Source organism: Oryctolagus cuniculus, chromosome 4 (assembly GCF_051225735.1).
Source record: "Oryctolagus cuniculus isolate XC-2025 breed Fujian yellow rabbit chromosome 4, ASM5122573v1, whole genome shotgun sequence".
Classification (NCBI taxonomy): Eukaryota; Metazoa; Chordata; class Mammalia; order Lagomorpha; family Leporidae; genus Oryctolagus; species Oryctolagus cuniculus.
The window spans coordinates 140,599,588-140,615,578 of NC_142870.1; the positions used below are offsets into that span (position 1 = coordinate 140,599,588).

The following is a 15,991-nucleotide window of genomic DNA, read 5'->3' on the forward strand; positions in this document are numbered from 1 at the left end:
CCAGCAGATGGAATACCTCTCTCTCTATCTCTCCCTCTCTTTCTCTGTAACTCTCTCAAATAAATAAAAAATCTTTTAAAAAAGTGTTCAACGTAAATATTCATGTCTTCATCACTCTTCTCTATCCCCACCGTGGTAGTGTGTTTTGTGGCAGGGAACCTGTCATTCAAAGCTGCCTTGTTGCACCTGAACTGTGCAGGTGCATAATCTTAAACACACAAAAGATTGATAATAAAAATGTGCTAATTCCCTTCACTCTTCTTTCCTGCACTGAGATGTTTTTTCTTGACACATAGTTAAGTATTTTGAGCACTTACGGTGTGGTTTATCTCTCTCAACAGCAGGAAGCTTAGATATTTGCAAATTTCCTCAGCACTATTTCTGATCAGTTGGCCTTCTCTAAATACCAAACAGATCAGTTGCAGCCAATTTTATCACCTCCAGGATCATCTTGCCATTATCCATAAAACATCTGTTTGAAGACCAAAAACAAAATCCTTTGTTGTTTTATTTGCTTTTGAGAATTGGCATAGACACAGAATAAATGGCTGTTAACATTGGAGAGTTTTGAATCGCTCTTAAAATATGATCCCTGCTGTTTACAGTCCAGTTCCAAATAGTACATTTTTTTTGTTATTCTGCTTGCCTGCTATTATTTTGTCCTTCCAAGTACAGTTCTCCATTTGCAAAGTGACTTAAATAGCTTTATTGAATCTGGGTATCAGAGACAGTGCACCTGCTGCACTCTGAGCACAAGTCTGATATAGTATTTCTGAATCATTCATATCATATATTTTTGAATAATTCTTTCCATTCATGTGCTGCCTCCAATCCTTCCTTTTTTCTCTCCCTCCCTTCTTCCCTCCTCCTTTTCCTTCCTCCCTTTCCTTCCTTCCAACACTTATTGGGCATCAGCAAGTCAGGCAGTGTGCTAGATGCTGGCAAACCAATGATAGATGAACCCTTAGCCTCCATGAAGCTTATATTATTGATTTAAAATCTTTCCTTCCCATTTATTCCAAAGGTCATATGGAGAAAATACACAAGTGAAATTCGTGATAAAGCAAGCAAGCAAGGACAGCTTCCACTGAGTTGGAGAAAAAAAGTTGTCACCAACCTTTAGTGCTGCAGAGTGCTCCTCTTTCGGGGCTCTGTCTGTGCCATCAGTCCTTCCTCTGGGAGGGCTTTCTTCCTCTGTTAGCATAAATAACACTTGGTGGGAGTGTTTGGATGGACATCAGTTGGGTGAGACCCACAGCAGCAGGAGAGGCCTCCTAGAAAAACTCAAGTGCCCACATTCATCTGGTGTGACTGCCTCAGGCCCCGGCTCCAGCGCTCCTGTGGAAAACCACAAAGACACAGGAAATTGGGGAAAATCAGATAAAGGCAAACCATTAAATGACACATGTACAGAAGGGAAACGGTTAAGAATTAACTCAAATTAATTTAAGGTTACAAGAGCCGGTGGTGCAACGGCTTAGTTAATAAGAAGCTAGTGTCCAAAGCTAAGGCATTTGACCCAAGTGACTAAGAGCTTCCACATTTATCAAGGGGCAGGTGGCTGGACAAAGGGACCTATCACAGAGCATGACAAATTACTGTGGGAACTAGGAACATGACCATACAGACTTGTTCCTATATCTATCAGCCCTCATGCGTATCTGCTCACACATCCATTCAGCAAGTACTTGTGGAGTACTGCTGTCCCAGGTGATGGTGTTGGGGATACAGCAGCAAGCGTGTTCCTATGGAGCTTAAAATTCAGCAGCATGTAAGAGGCAGGCTGAACAATCAGCTGGAAAATGGGTAGGGATTATACAAAGAAAGAGACAATGTTGAAACCTGAGTCTGCTGAGTTTGGTGTTTCTTGGAATACCAGGGCCCAGAGAACCTTCCCAGGGAAAAGCTGCTGCATACTTCGTCATCTCCCGGGTCTGTAAGACCCTGTAATGCCCGTGCACAGTTTTACAGCTTTAGGCTCACGTGCACCCATCCATAGGTTCCAGGCCCACACTAACAAGGGGCAGAAGAGCCTTCACTAAGAACCAGCTTCTTGAATTTCTAATTTCTTCACTGTTTTTTGGTCTCTAAATATTGACTTCAGGGGCAGGCATTTGATGCAGCAGTTAGGCCTTTGCTTGGGACACCCGCATCCCATAACGGAATGCCTGGTTCAAGTGCCACTTTTTCCATTTCTGACCCAGCTCCTTGCTAATGGGCACCCTGCGAGACAGTAGGCAATGGCTTAAGTACCTTGGTCTCTGCCATCCATATGGGAGACCTGGATGAAGTTCTGGGCTCTTATCTTCAGCATGGTCTGGCCCTGGATGTTGGGGAGTAAACAAGTAGATAGAAGCTCTCTTTCACTCTCACTCTCACTTTCAAATAAGAAATGAAAATAAATTTTCAAAAAATTTAAAAATTGATTTCAAGTGCTTGGATTTCCCAGGCTCAGTACCTACTCAATGTCCTCTGCTTAACTGATACCCATCCATCTGCATGATCCTATTCAAATCCTTACCTTAGCCCTAAAATGTTGAAATTTGAGGAGTTACTTATTTAGCATGCCTAGACAGCTCAATAAGTAAACAGAGGTGAATAAACCAAAATGTGGGATGGTTTAAACACCTGTAGATCATGTGAGGTGTAGGTCACAAACAGCATCGACTATAAGGAACACACTTCTAGAAGACTCTCCCAGAAAAAACTCACAGTATATTATGGGTTAGAGAAAGTTTAGTGTTAAAAATATGGAGCCGCTTTATAAATAAGACCGTCTGTCAGTTTAACGAAATGGGCATAGCATGGACAACTACTCATAGAAGGGCAGCTGTGCTCGGAGAGTCTGGGAAAGCCGAGGATGAAGGATTTCTCACTCTGTGTCTAGTTCCGTGCAGGCTGGGAGATGACTGTCTTTCAGGGCCATGTGGAAGGCCTGGCCCACAGAAGAGACATGCGATATGATTGAACTCATTCTTCTGTTTTTTAAAAGCACATATTGTGATTTGTGCCGTATTGAAAATAAACTGGTAGATAAAACACAGTCCCTTTCCTCTTAGAGCTCACAGTCTAATGGAAATGTAGGCTGATAAATGACAAATTAGAGCGCTACAGATTAGGGTTTCTGATATCCGGCTTTTGGGGACACCAAAGCAGCATCGATCCAAAGCTTCAGGAAAGTGAGGGGACACAATCCCAAGGAAGTGATGTTTCAGTTGCGTTCTAAAGAATGAGGGCCTTCCCAAGGTTAACATGTTTTTGTCTCTACTTGGCTCTTTTTAATGGAAAAAAATAGTTTAGAATTAGTCTACCATGAATATTTCAGCCTTCTTGGCAAATAAAGCTCTCATTGTCAACCAGTGAATTCCAGTTAATTGGAATCAGGGTGGAAATCACTTAGTTGGGCCTGAACTGGAAAACTTTTTGAATCTACACAACCAAGGACTAAACCCTTAAGCGGAGTAGCACACAAGATAACCGAAAGACCCAGCCTGATCGGACATCCCTACTTTTCTTTACCACTTCACAACAAGTAAATGACTCCACCCACTTTTAGAGCAGCATAAGAGGAAGCACCATATTTCCTGAACCTAAAGTCAACTGCACATAGGAGAGGCACAGGATGGCCGTCTGCACTCCAGAGCGGCACTTCCCAGTAACAGTGAGTTGGGGGCCTCCTATGGATTCTTAGGCCTCGAGGCTCCAGGGACCCTGTACCCATTGTAAGGGCTGTTATCACAAGATACCACAGATTGGGTAGCTTAAACAAACAAACAAACAAAAAAAAACAAAAACAAAAAAAAAAACGTTCTCAGCTCTACAGTCTGGAAGTCCAAGATTAGGGTACTGCCTAGGCTGTTTTCTCTAGGATCTTTCTTCTTGGCTTACAGATGGCTGTCTTCTTGCTAACTCTTCATACGATCTTTCCTCCATGCACCCATATCCCTAGTGTGTTTTTTATGTGTCTAAATTTTCTCTTCCAAGGAGACCTGGATTTTTAGATCAGGACACACCCTCATGGCTTCATTTTAACTTAATTACCTCTTTGATGGTTGTACCTCCAAATACAGCCATACTTGGGGATCCTGGGTGTTACTACTCGAACACAGGAATTTTCAGGGGACACCATTCAGCCCATCACAGCCCTGCTCTGCAGTTTCTTGCTGTGTCATTGCCATGTCAGTCAATGTGTGGAAAAATGCATAAACCACAGAGAAAGCCAGGGACCACAGGGCCCCCTACTTCCTAAAAGAAGGTCCACCTCAAACTAAGAGAGAACTAAGTGACGCCTCACCTCAGGACCAGCACACGCGAGTGCATACCCCTTCTCTGCAGTGAAAGCCACCTTTCAGGCCTTCCCAGGCTTTGGGACAGCTTCCCAAGTTTTAAAAGAGACAAAAGAAGGTTCCAGCAAAGGCAGATGTGATGTCTACTTTGTCCCTTGCGATCATGAGGGAAAGAAGAAACCATGGCCACCAGAGCCTGCAGACTAAGGAGTCTTCTGAGATCTCCAGCTGCCAGCACGAAGATGAGAGGAAGTAAAAGAACTCTTCAAGGCACAGTTATTCCTTTGAAAATCAGTGTTTCCTGTTTGCTAACAAACCTCACTCTTCCCCAGGGGTCTTGCTCAATCTTCACAGGTCCAGTTTGCCAGTGGCGCTAGGTCAATTCTCTGAAAGCCAGTTGTTTCCATTTTGCATTTGTAGTCCCTGCCAGCCCCACCCGTTCCCTTCCTGTCCCTCTCATCAAGTTTCTTCAGTTGTTTCTAATCCCTCTCATTTATTCTCATTTCCCACCATCCTTCCAAGTGCCTCTTGGGTCCTCTCTTCCACCCCTAATCAATCCCAGTCCTTCCAAATCCCTCCCAGCCCCACAAATCTCAGTGTGCACAGTCCTGACCTTTAATACCTCCATTGCATCCATTCCCTTAGCTCCCCAATTACAAGGCAGGAGATGCACATCTTAATGGTGATTGCCAGATTGCCGACCACAAATGCTATACCAAGTTACACTCATACCAACACCGAACTCTATTGAAAAGGCCTCTCAGAAACACCTCCACCAACCCTATCACTATGTTTAACTATCTGACAACATGCTTTGTAAAAGTAAACATCTTACTGCTGCTTTATTTGTATTTTCTTGGTTACTAGTAATGGAAATCTCATTATATGTTATTTGGTCAATTGTATTTCTAACTCTGTGAACTGTCTTTTAATATTCTTTGCCTTTTCTTATTGATTTATATATTTAGACTTAGTATTTTATCTATGTCTCATGAATGTGTTTGTCCTAGACATCCTTTGTCTTCTAGCTGGGCTAACACAAAATGAACATTCCTTAAAATGCTATTATACAGACATAAGGTACACTGGCCAATTAAAATTTTGAAGACATGTTAAAAGCACTCCATCCAGACTGAATTGCTGAGAACTTACAAATAAGTAAGTGAAGCAAATACAGTGGTTTGAAAAACCGGTGAATTTGCTCTCAGCACATGGGTCTGCTTCTTTTACCAGTGTATCTGACTCAAATATTTCAATGTGTAAACACAGTTCTTTGTTATATATATCCATTTTTAAATTATCTTTAATTTTTAATCACATAGACAATAGAATTTATTGTAGAAAAGTGTTAACATATGAGTGCTTAAAAGAGTTGTGGAAGGCCGGCGCTGTGGCTCAATAGGCTAATCCTCCGCCTTGCGGCGCCAGCACACCGGGTTCTGTCCTGGTCAGGGCGCCGGATTCTGCCCCGGTTGCCCCTCTTCCAGGCCAGCTCTCTGCTGTGGCCAGGGAGTACAGTGGAGGATGGCCCAAGTGCTTGGGCCCTGCACCTGCATGGGAGACCAGGAGAAGCACCTGGCTCCTGGCTTCGGATCAGCGCAGTGTGCCAGCCGCAGCGGCCATTGAGGGGTGAACCAACGGAAAAGGAAGTCCTTTCTCTCTGTCTCTCTCTCTCTCACTGTCCACTCTGCCTGTCAAAAAAAAAAAAAAAAAAAAAAGGTTTGTGGAAAATGATTATTATGGAAACACAATGCATATATTTCAAATTTTTTTGTACCACAACATCTCTTAATTCCTAATTTTTCCATTACTTTGTGAAGTACCTTCATATATAGACATTCGTAGCAGACATTTTTTTTAAGATTTATTTATTTATTTGAAAGGCAGATTTGCCGGGAGGCAGAGAGAGAGAGACAGAGAGAGAGAGAGAGAAGGAGAGAAAGAGAGTCTTTCATCCGCTGGTTTATTCCCCAAATGGCTGCAAGGGCCAGAGCTGTGCCGATCTGAAGCCAGGAGCCAGAAGCTTCTTCTGGGTCTCCATGCCGGTGCAGGGGCCCAAGGACTTGGACCATCTTCTACTGCTTTTCCAGACCATAGCAGAGAGCTGGATCAAAAGTGGAGCAGCGGGAACTCGATCCCATTTGGAATACCGGCACTGCATTCGGCGGCTTTACCCAGTACACCACAGCACTGGCCCCCTGTAGCCGACATTTTGTGTGTGTGGCTACCTGATAGTCATACCCTCCTTCTTCCAGGTTGGCAAAACACAGACTTTATTCAGGTATTCACTTCTGTTTAGTTGGATCATTTCTCCAAATTCATTACCAATGAATTTCTAAGTCCATTACATTAAGAGGAATGGGGAAGGAGAGACCCAGAAATCTTACTTTCATAGCCTCAGGCTCTTCAGAGAGAAAGAGGGACCCTGGAACCACGCTGGGTGACCACACTGGGAGAGGGTCCACTCACTCACCGTGGTGTAGTGAAGCTGCCTGTGTTCTCACTGTGAGGCTCCACTTGGAAGGCACTTGTATGGATTCCTGGGAGGGTCTAAAGTGGACTCGGTGTGGCAGTGTGCATAACTGGTGAGCCGGCAACCACCGTAGACCGCTCCTCCTGGGAAAGCTTTCAGTGAGAGAATCTGGTGAATGACGTGATGTGGACAGACGCCGAGATCTTGCCTGACCCCAGAGTAGGGAAGGACTAAATCGGAAGCAGAGAAGCTCTGATTCTGGCTGGGCCAGGCCAAAGCCAGGAGCTTCATCCAGGTCTCCCATGAGGGCTGGGGCCCAAGCACTGGGGCCATCCTCCCCTGCTTTCCCAGATCCATTAGCAGGGAGCTGGATCAGAAGTGGAGCAGCCGGGACTTGAATCACTGCCCATATGGGATGCTAGTGCCGCAAGCAGAGGCTTAATCCAATAGATACACTGCAGTGCTGGCCCGCTTTTTTTTTTTTTCTTTTTACTATCACACTTGCTCATCTGAAATATACTGGTTCACTAATTATTGTGTTACTATAATATGTCCACATAGTCCTTGATAATTTGCCTTTTAAGAGGTGGAGCCTAATTCCCCTGTCCTTGACCGTGGGGCTATCCGTAATGACTTGCTTCTAATGTGTAGAACTGTGTGGAATTTACAGAGCATGAATTCTTAGGGTAGATCATATAAAACATTGAGATTGCCACCAGGGCCAGCGCTGTGGCACAGTAGGTTAATCTTCCACCTGTGCGCCAGCAACCCATATGGGCACTGGTTCTAGTCCCGGCTGCTCCTCTTCCAGTCCAGCTCTCTGCTGTGGCCTGGGAAAGCAGTAGAAGATGGCTCAAGTCTTTGGGCCCCTGCACCTGTGTGGGAGACCTGGAAGAAGCTCCTGGCTCCTAGCTTCCGATCTGCGCAGCTCCAGCCGTTGCAGCCATTTGGGGAGTGAACCAACGGATAGAAGACCTTTCTCTGTTTCTCCCTCTCACTGTCTATAACTCTACCTCTCAAATAAATAAATAAAATCTTAAAAAAAAAAAAAAAAGTGCCACTGTGCTTTCTCTCTCCAGAATTGCCTGCTCTGGGGGAGCCAGCTGTCCTGTTGTGAAGTCCTGTGAAGAGGCCCACGTGGTGAGAAATCAGGGCTTCCTGTCAGTAATCAACAAGACGTGAGACCGGCTGGTAACAGCTGCGTGAGTCAGGTGGAAGCAGATTCTCCAGCTCCAGGGCAGCACACTGCCGCAGAAACCCTAGCTAAGCTGGCCCAAACTCATGACTCACAGACACTGAAATGAATGTTGCAGTCACTATGCTTTGGGGTAATTTGTTGAACAACAAAATATCTAATATACCAAGTTATGCAGCTTTTCCAAATGCTGTTGCCTCTCATTATTCAGTATTTTTTAAAATTACATTTGCTAATAACATCATCAAACACATAAGAAAAAACTTTTAGTTTTGGGAAGTTGTCAGGGTCTTTGTAGCAGGTATGTTTTTCAGACTTCTAGTTTGAAAGCTCAATTTTCTCATTGACATCAAATTTTGATTGAAAATTTGGGGCTGGCACTGGGGCGTAGCAGGCAAAGCTGCAGCCTGCAGTGCCAGCATCCCATATGGGCGCTGGTTCGAGTCCTGGTTGCTCCACTTCCGATCCAGCTCTCTGGTATGGCCTGGGAAAGCAGTAGAAGATGGCCCAAGTCCTTGGGTCCCTGTACCCACATGAGAGACCTAGAAGAAGCTCTTGGCTCCTGGCTTCAGATCGGTGCAGCTCCGGCCACTGCAGCCAATTGGGGAGTAACCCAATGTATGGAAGACTTCTCTCTCTCTCTGCCTCTCCTTCTCTCTGTGTGTAACTCTTTCAAATAAATAAATAAATCTTAAAAAAAAGGAAAATTTAATTGAAAGCTCAATTTTCTCATTGACATTAAATAATGTCAATGGTTTCCCTTGAAGTGGTTAACTCACTTTGTTCATTTTCTAGAAAATGTCTAGCAAATACCTAAGAGAGAGAAAGATCTTTCATCTGCTGGGTCTCTCCCCAAATGGCCACAATGACCAGGGCAGGGCTAAGCTGAAGCCAGCAGCTTCATCTGAGTCTCCCACATGAGTGCAGGGAAAAGCACTTGGGCCATCTTCCGATGCTTTCCCAGGTGCATTTGCAGGGGCCTGGATGGGAAGTGGAGCAGCCAGGACTCAAACCGGCGCTCATGTGGGAGGCCAGCGCTGCAGGCCATGGATTTAACCCACTGCGCCACAGCACCACCCCCACAAATGTTCTGATATCCTCCTCATTTCCCATTTCGTCATGCAGAATATGAAGGCTCAAAATGGAGAGACATGAACACTCTTTACAGCTTCATTCAGGACATTCTTTTTTCTTTTTCCAAGCCAAACTGTATCCAGCTTTACTAAAGATTCTTTTCATAAGCAATCATGGTATTTCAGGCAGGACATAGACAATTGTTAACAGAATACAATGACATTCAGAAAGCCACCATAAATGAAGTCTCCATCTGATGCTGTGAAAAGGGAATGTTTAGGTGCCCAGGCTGTGGTGTAGCATGTAGAGCTGCCTCCTGCAGCACCGGCATCCCATAAGGGTGCCAGTTTGAGCCCTGGCTGCTCCACTTCTGATCCAGTTCCCTGTTAATACACCTGGAAAAGCAGTGGAAGATGACCCAAGTCCTTGGGCCCTTGTACTCAGGAAGGAGACTCCCAAAAAAAGCCCCTGGTCGTTGCTGTGGCATAGCAGGTAAAGACACCACCTGCAGTGCTGGCATCCCAAATGGGCGAGACTCAGCTGCTTTACTTCTGATCCAACTGCACCCGTGTGGGAGAACCGGAAGAAGCTCCTGGCTCCTGGCTTCGGATCAGCACAGCTCTGGCCATTGCAGCCAATTGGGGAGTGAACTAGAGGATGGAAGACCTCTCTCTCTCTCTCTGCCTCTCCTTCTCTTTCTGTGTAACTCTGACTTGCAAATAAATAAATATTTAATAAAAAAAAAAAAAAAAGAAAAGAAAGAAAAGCTCCTGGCTCCTGACTGGTCCAGCTCCGGCTGTTGTAGCCATTTGGGAAGTAAACCACTGGATGGAAGATTTTTCTCTGTCTCTCCACCCACCCAACTCTGACTTACAAATAAATAAATAAATCTTTTTTTTTTAAAGGGACATTTCAGAGTGAGGGCTGACATTTCACATTTAGCCTGTGTTTAACAACTTTTCCAAGCTGACCCTGACTTTCGGGAAATGAGATGAAAATAGCAGAATAATCAACCTGAAGATCCACGATCTAGCAGAGGAAGCGTTGCTCTGTTGAGGGACACCGTCTCAGTGCGTCACTGTGGAGTCCAGATTGCCTGTCATGCTGGTTGACACATTCTGGGGGTCAGGTTCCAACAAGTTTCTGGGTTTAAGGGAGTTAAGTCTATGCTGAAGGCAGACAAGGAGGAGGAAGAGGAATAAAATCAAATTTCGCTTGTCCACACAAGGTTGTATGCCATGGTGGCTATGTGTCAACGGCACGGAATCCCTCCTCCTGGGAGCCAAGAAGTCTCTCGAAACTGGAAGGGGAAGATGTTTTCCCCCACATCAATCCAGCCTCAGAGAAATTCTGTTAGTGACCTATGCCCCTTCCCCCAAAACAACAATGAAGTGTTCTGTGTGCCAACAACAGAGCTTAAAAAGAAAAAAAAAGTAAAACAAAATTCTGCATTTTTATAAAACTTGATTTAAAAAAATAGCAAACTGTACAGTTACCAGAAGTGCAGTTATCAAAAACACACGTGTCCCTTGGCGTCCCCAGCACTGCCAGCTTTCTGTGCCTGGTCTGTTTCTGGCGTCTCCACTTTCTGCAGGGTTCTTCCCAACCTTGCCGACACTGGCTTTTCCCTTTTTCCCTTCGGGTTCCTTCTCTCCCTTTTTTGCGGAGCCCTTTTAGGCTTGGGCTCTTGCTTCGAAGCAGCAGATCAGACAACAGTGCAGATCTTCTCTGGGGTTCAGGCTTCACTTGGGCCTGATCTCCTTCAGCATCCGCTTCAGCCTTTCTCTTGGGCATGGTGGTGGTGGGACACAGGCGTTGGGCGATGGGGTGCGGCAGCACGTGGGCTACAGTTGATGCAGGGATCACTATCGCCCCTTCTTCTTCCAAGGACATTCTTAAGTGACACTGGCTTTCTTCCCCTCCCCCCACTCCCAAAAGTATACTGGTGAAAAATACAGTAACTGCAAATATAGTCTAGTACCACTGCATCAATTCCTGCTAAGGTGTCAGTAGTTTAACACACTATTTTAAATGACAATACAGTGACAATGCAAATAACTGTATTACTGTGAAAACAGTTAGGGCCTTGCAGACTCTCATTTCCCCGAGGCCCACTCGGGTGGGAAAGTGGGAACATGGAGCAACATGGGAGCAGTGCCAGGAACCCCTAGGAAGGCTGCACTTGGTGCACCTGTCCTATAAGACACTGAATGTCCAGGGGCGGTGCCTTCCTAGAACAGCCTAGCCCCTACTCCTGGTGCCTCCGATGTAGACTTTATCAGGCCCCAGAAGCTCTGCTGCACCTTGCAGTTGCCCTGGTTTCCCTTTGATGATTGTAAGTCAACTCCTCGCTAAAGATTAACTCATTAAATTAAGGGAGTGGCACAGGGTAAGGCCAGACCAAGACCCTGAATCACAAAAACTCAGATGCCCCTCTAGCTACAGTGTCAAGGCCAGCCTCTATTCTGGAAGCTTAGCAGGTTCTCTCAGGTCCTGATCAAACAAAGTAATATCCAGTCCCACAGATCCGAGGTCCACCTCCGCCATCACAAAAGGAAACACGTGGTCCCCTGTCACTGATTAATCAAAGGCAGGCCACAAGCATCGAGGACCAACAAGAGGCCCCACACAGGCTGAACAAGCACGCTCACCTCCACCTTAATCTGTAAAATTCACTGCCTTTATCCCTCGGAGGTCTAGGAAAGGAGGAAAGCTGCCTGGCTGCTTACTGTGTGCACCACAAATAAACGCCTGCTTTCTCTCCCCATGCCAGTGTTGGTAAACAGCCAGCGGATCCAGTTCTGAGGATTCTATGGCAATTCCTCCAACCAGTTTGGGGGATGTTCTAGAATACTGGGAGCAGTTGTGGCGTGTGTAGTTCACTTAAAATGTTTACAACAAAACTAAATTGCTTATAGGTTGTATTTCTTATTAAAACACACAGCCCTGAAAAATGTGTTCACCTGCCTTAGTGATACATCTGCTGCTTCTTTTTGGGATACACTGCTCAGTGCCAAGTGGCCCCATTCCTTCCCGCCCTTGCACCTCAACTCCTCCACTTCACCCCCAGTAACTTTAGTCCAGTCCTGCCCTCCCATTTTTACCTTTTCCTGCAGCCACACCAGACTCCCTATCTCAATTCCAATCCCACAGGTTGCTCCCTGTTCTTGCAAGGTGCTCTGACCGGCCCCTGAGGGGAAAGATAGAAATAGGCTCTGCGGCCCGGACAGCACTGGCCGGAGCCTGAGTGTTCAGGTTGGGAGGGGAGAATCTGAAGAGCAGGCTGCTGAGTTCCAGCATCCAGGCATCCTGGGAAAACAGGAAAATTCTCCCTAGAAATGTTCTGACAGCCCCCGAGATTTCCCACCGAGCTACTGTCCTCGGTTGTCTCAGTGCCCACGGCCTCGCCTCCGGTGGCCTCGCAAGCAGCGGCAGAGCTGGGGACCTCACACGCAGGCAATGCACAGTGGAAATAACTGGGGGCCCAAGACCACAGGCTGGAGACCCCGGAGGTGGGCAGGAGAGCAGCCCCCTGCCGCGAACAAAGTCGGAGCGGACAGAGAGAGCGTAAGGCTGAGGCTGGCCTTGCAGGGGCACAGGACACAGCCCACACAGCTCCCAGCGAAGCGCGTTTCCACGTTTCTCTGACTCACGAACGACCCCTGGAGGCAGACACTCCGTGAAACCAGGAGCCATTTCTACCTCTTCAGAACCTGTCTCTACTGCTTGCTTGGTTCTTCCCACCCTCCGCTTTCGAATATGCAGTCAGTTCCGGGTTGGGGACGCAGAGCCTTCTGGGAAATGGAGTTCTGATTAAGAGGATTCTGGGAGTCGTAGTCTTACTTTTCCCTTTGCGCAGGCGGGCTCCCCACTGGGCTTCCCTTGCGCTTGCGCGTGACACTGCTCCGACCAGTGGCCTCTTGGGCTCTTGGTTGGGTAGGTGTTACTGGACTTGCGGGTTCTGTTTGCTTGAGGTGTCACCAATTCATCAGCCTCAAGCCAGAGCTGCACAAAGGGAAGCTTTACTCCTGTGCGGGAAGGTCTAAGTCCCTAAAAACCTGCCTCCCTGAGAAATAGTTTGCCAAGGCTTTTATAGCCTGGGTCAGGATGTAGCAAAAGAGGAAGGGGCGGGGGTCCCTTCTTGCCCTTATATGTAAGCAACATACGCCTTCAACCTTATCTGCTCGGAAAATGGCAGCAAACTCTCCCCTTAGCCAAAGAATTTAGTGGTACAATGAGGAAAGTTCAGTCTAGGTCAGCGAGAGCTGGCTCAGATTCTCGCGGGTTTGGGGTCACCGCTGTGGGGGTCCAGCGGCTCTGAGTCAGTGTTGTAGGATAAGCTGTCGGGGGCATCCTGTGAGAAACAGGCTCAGGGAAGTGCAGAGTGCTCCCGGAGGTCCCGCGGCCCCGCCTGCCTCCTTGCCCAGGTCCTACACTCTGGGTTACATGGGGAGAGGTTAAGGGGTGCACCTGGAGGGAGTGAGTGGGTCTTTCTCAAGGTCTGGCATGTACTGTGCTATGTGGTAATCTCTGAGGTGGGGACAGAGGGGCTGTGTTGTAGGACCTGAGAGATGAGGTATCTGAGGCAGAATCTTGGGGTGTGGGATAGAGTCAGACCAAGGGGTGACTCATCCAACACCTGAGGCTGGGCGAGCCCAGAGGCCCCAGGGAACAGGGCTACAATCCTTTTTGTTAAAACTAGCTGAAATTCAAAATTGAGTGTCCTGTAATTTTTTTTAATTTTTTCTTTTATTTGAAAGAATTACAGAGAGAGGTAGAGACAGAGAGAGAGGTCTTCCATCTGCTTGTTCATTCCCCAGATGGCCGCAATGGCCGGAGCTGTGCTGATCTGAAACCAGGAGCTTCTTCCGGGTCTCCCACGCGGGTGCAGGGACCCAAGGACTGGGGCCATCTTCTACTGCTTTCCCAGGCCATAGCAGGGGACTGGATCAGAAGTGGACAGCCGGGACTAGAACCGGCGCCCATATGGGAGGCCAGCGCTTCAGGCTAGGTCTTTAACCCACTGTGCCACAGCGCCAGCTGTGTGTGTGTGTGTGTGTGTGTGTGTGTGTGTAAATCACGTCTTTGATAAAGAGAACGAATCTCCCATCCACTGGCTCACTCCCCAAATGCCTGCAGTTGCCGGGTGGGCCAGGTTAAAAGCCAGGAGCTGGGAACCATCCAGGTCTCACAAGTGGGTGGCAGGGAACCCAAGCACATAAGCCATCGCCTGCTGCCTCCCCAGGATGTGCATTAGCAGGAGGCTGGATCGGACTTGAACCCAGCTACTGCAATCTGGGGGTGCAAGCATCCCAAGAACTGCCGTGCCAAACACCGACCAGAGGGTTACAGTCTTGAAGGAGCCGTCCGTTCCCACCAAAGAGGAGACGGGCAGCAACCCCAGGCCCTGGAAGGTCATGGTGGGTTTCAGGACAGGTGCACTGTGACTCCAGCTGCTGCTTACGATCATTCCCGTGGCTGCAGCTGGAGGGAAGAGAGGAGGGACCCGAGCGGGATGTGGCAGTGTGGATGGAGGAGGGAGGAGCTCAGCTCGGCAGCCCTTCCCTGCAGCCCCGCTGCACTGCCCCAGCCCCTCTGCCCTTTCTGCACAGCAGGGAACTGCAGCTTCAGGGAAAACCGCTCACAACCAGTGTGGGGCAAAAACATCCAACACGGCCGCTGGCTGCTTCCCTGCCGTGACCTTCAGCTAATTGCAATTGCATTATAACAAAGGCAACATGGCTAGGACGCCTACTTCCATCACGCACCTGACAGCATGACACTTCTGAGATTTCCAGAGTCAGGAAGTGGGTGGGACTCAAGCCCACCCCAAACTCTGCCCCTTAAGAATATTCAGCTAAGCCATTCTCCAGACACCAAACTCTAGGCCTCCAGATCATATAAAGGGATGCACCTGGCTCTCACGGAGTGCAGCTGTCTCTCCAGTATGGTCAAACTCCTAGAATGTGTGCCTTTGCTTTGCTTACAAATAAATCTGGCTGGGGCCAGCGCTGTGGCGCAGCAGGTTAAAGCCCTGGCCTGAAGCACCAGCACCCTGTATGGGCGCTGGTTCTAGTCCTGGCTGCTCCACTTCCAATCCAGCTCTCTGTTACGGTCTGGGAAAGCAGTAGTAGATGGCCCAAATCTTTGGGCCCCTGCACCTGCGTGGGAGACCCGGAAGAGGCTCCTGGCTCCTGGCTTTGGATTGGTGCAGCTCTGGCTGTTGTGCCCAATTGGGGAGTGAACCAGCGGATGGAAGACTTCTCTCTTCCTTTCTCTCTTGCTCTTGCTCTGCCTCTCATCTCTCTGTGTAACTCTGACTTTCAAATAAATAAATAAATAAATCTTAAAAAAAAAAAACACACACTCTTGTCCCTTGAAAGACACTGTTAAGAAAGTGAAAAGGAAAGACACTGAGTGGGAGGGAATATCTGCAGTGGACATGTGATGTGAGCTGTTTCCTTAAAATAAATAAATCAATCTGGCATCTCCGCTGACCTTTACCTACATGTCATCCTCCAGTTCTTTCTTGCATTAGAGACAAGAACCTGGACCCGGCCACCCCACACCAGATAGAGAGGTTGAGGAGGAGGGAGGAGGGCTTGAGCAGTCCCAGATTGCTGGTGTGGGGTGTGCCTCTGTCTGCAGATACTCCTCCCGCATTGGGGAATTCTTAACCCCATTCTGTCTGGAGCCGGTATAAGACATGAGGGGCCGTGGATGGGCACGCGTGTGGAAAGTCACGCGCCGAACCATTCAGCTGCCTACACTAACCCAAAGACACAACCCCCCCTCCCACTTGTGCACGACCCCCCACGGCTCTTGGTTGTACCCACCCCTGTGACACACTGGCATGTCAACACACACGGCCACGTTCACGATGACATAGTCGCCCATACGCCCTGCCCCAAGCAAGCACCCGGGGAAAGGCATCGGTCTCAGCTTACAGAGGCTGCATCGTCT

At 47.7% G+C, this 15,991-nt stretch overlaps 1 long non-coding RNA gene and 1 pseudogene across 3 annotated transcripts in view; one reads left to right on the forward strand and one right to left on the reverse strand.

Annotated features, from left to right (window-relative positions):
* Positions 1-12,837, reverse strand: part of LOC127482692 (non-histone chromosomal protein HMG-17 pseudogene) — an 86,082-nt pseudogene extending 73,245 nt beyond the window's left edge. Inside the window, exons 1-2 of the transcript XR_016232759.1 lie at positions 6,760-12,837; positions 1,118-1,338 (exon numbers count right to left, since the gene is read on the reverse strand). The product of XR_016232759.1 is annotated as a non-histone chromosomal protein HMG-17 pseudogene (transcript). The remainder of the gene's footprint in view (positions 1-1,117; positions 1,339-6,759) is intronic.
* The window catches only part of LOC149127135 (uncharacterized), a 563,175-nt gene that overhangs the window by 427,505 nt on the left and 119,679 nt on the right, over positions 1-15,991 (forward strand). The window lies entirely within an intron of this gene.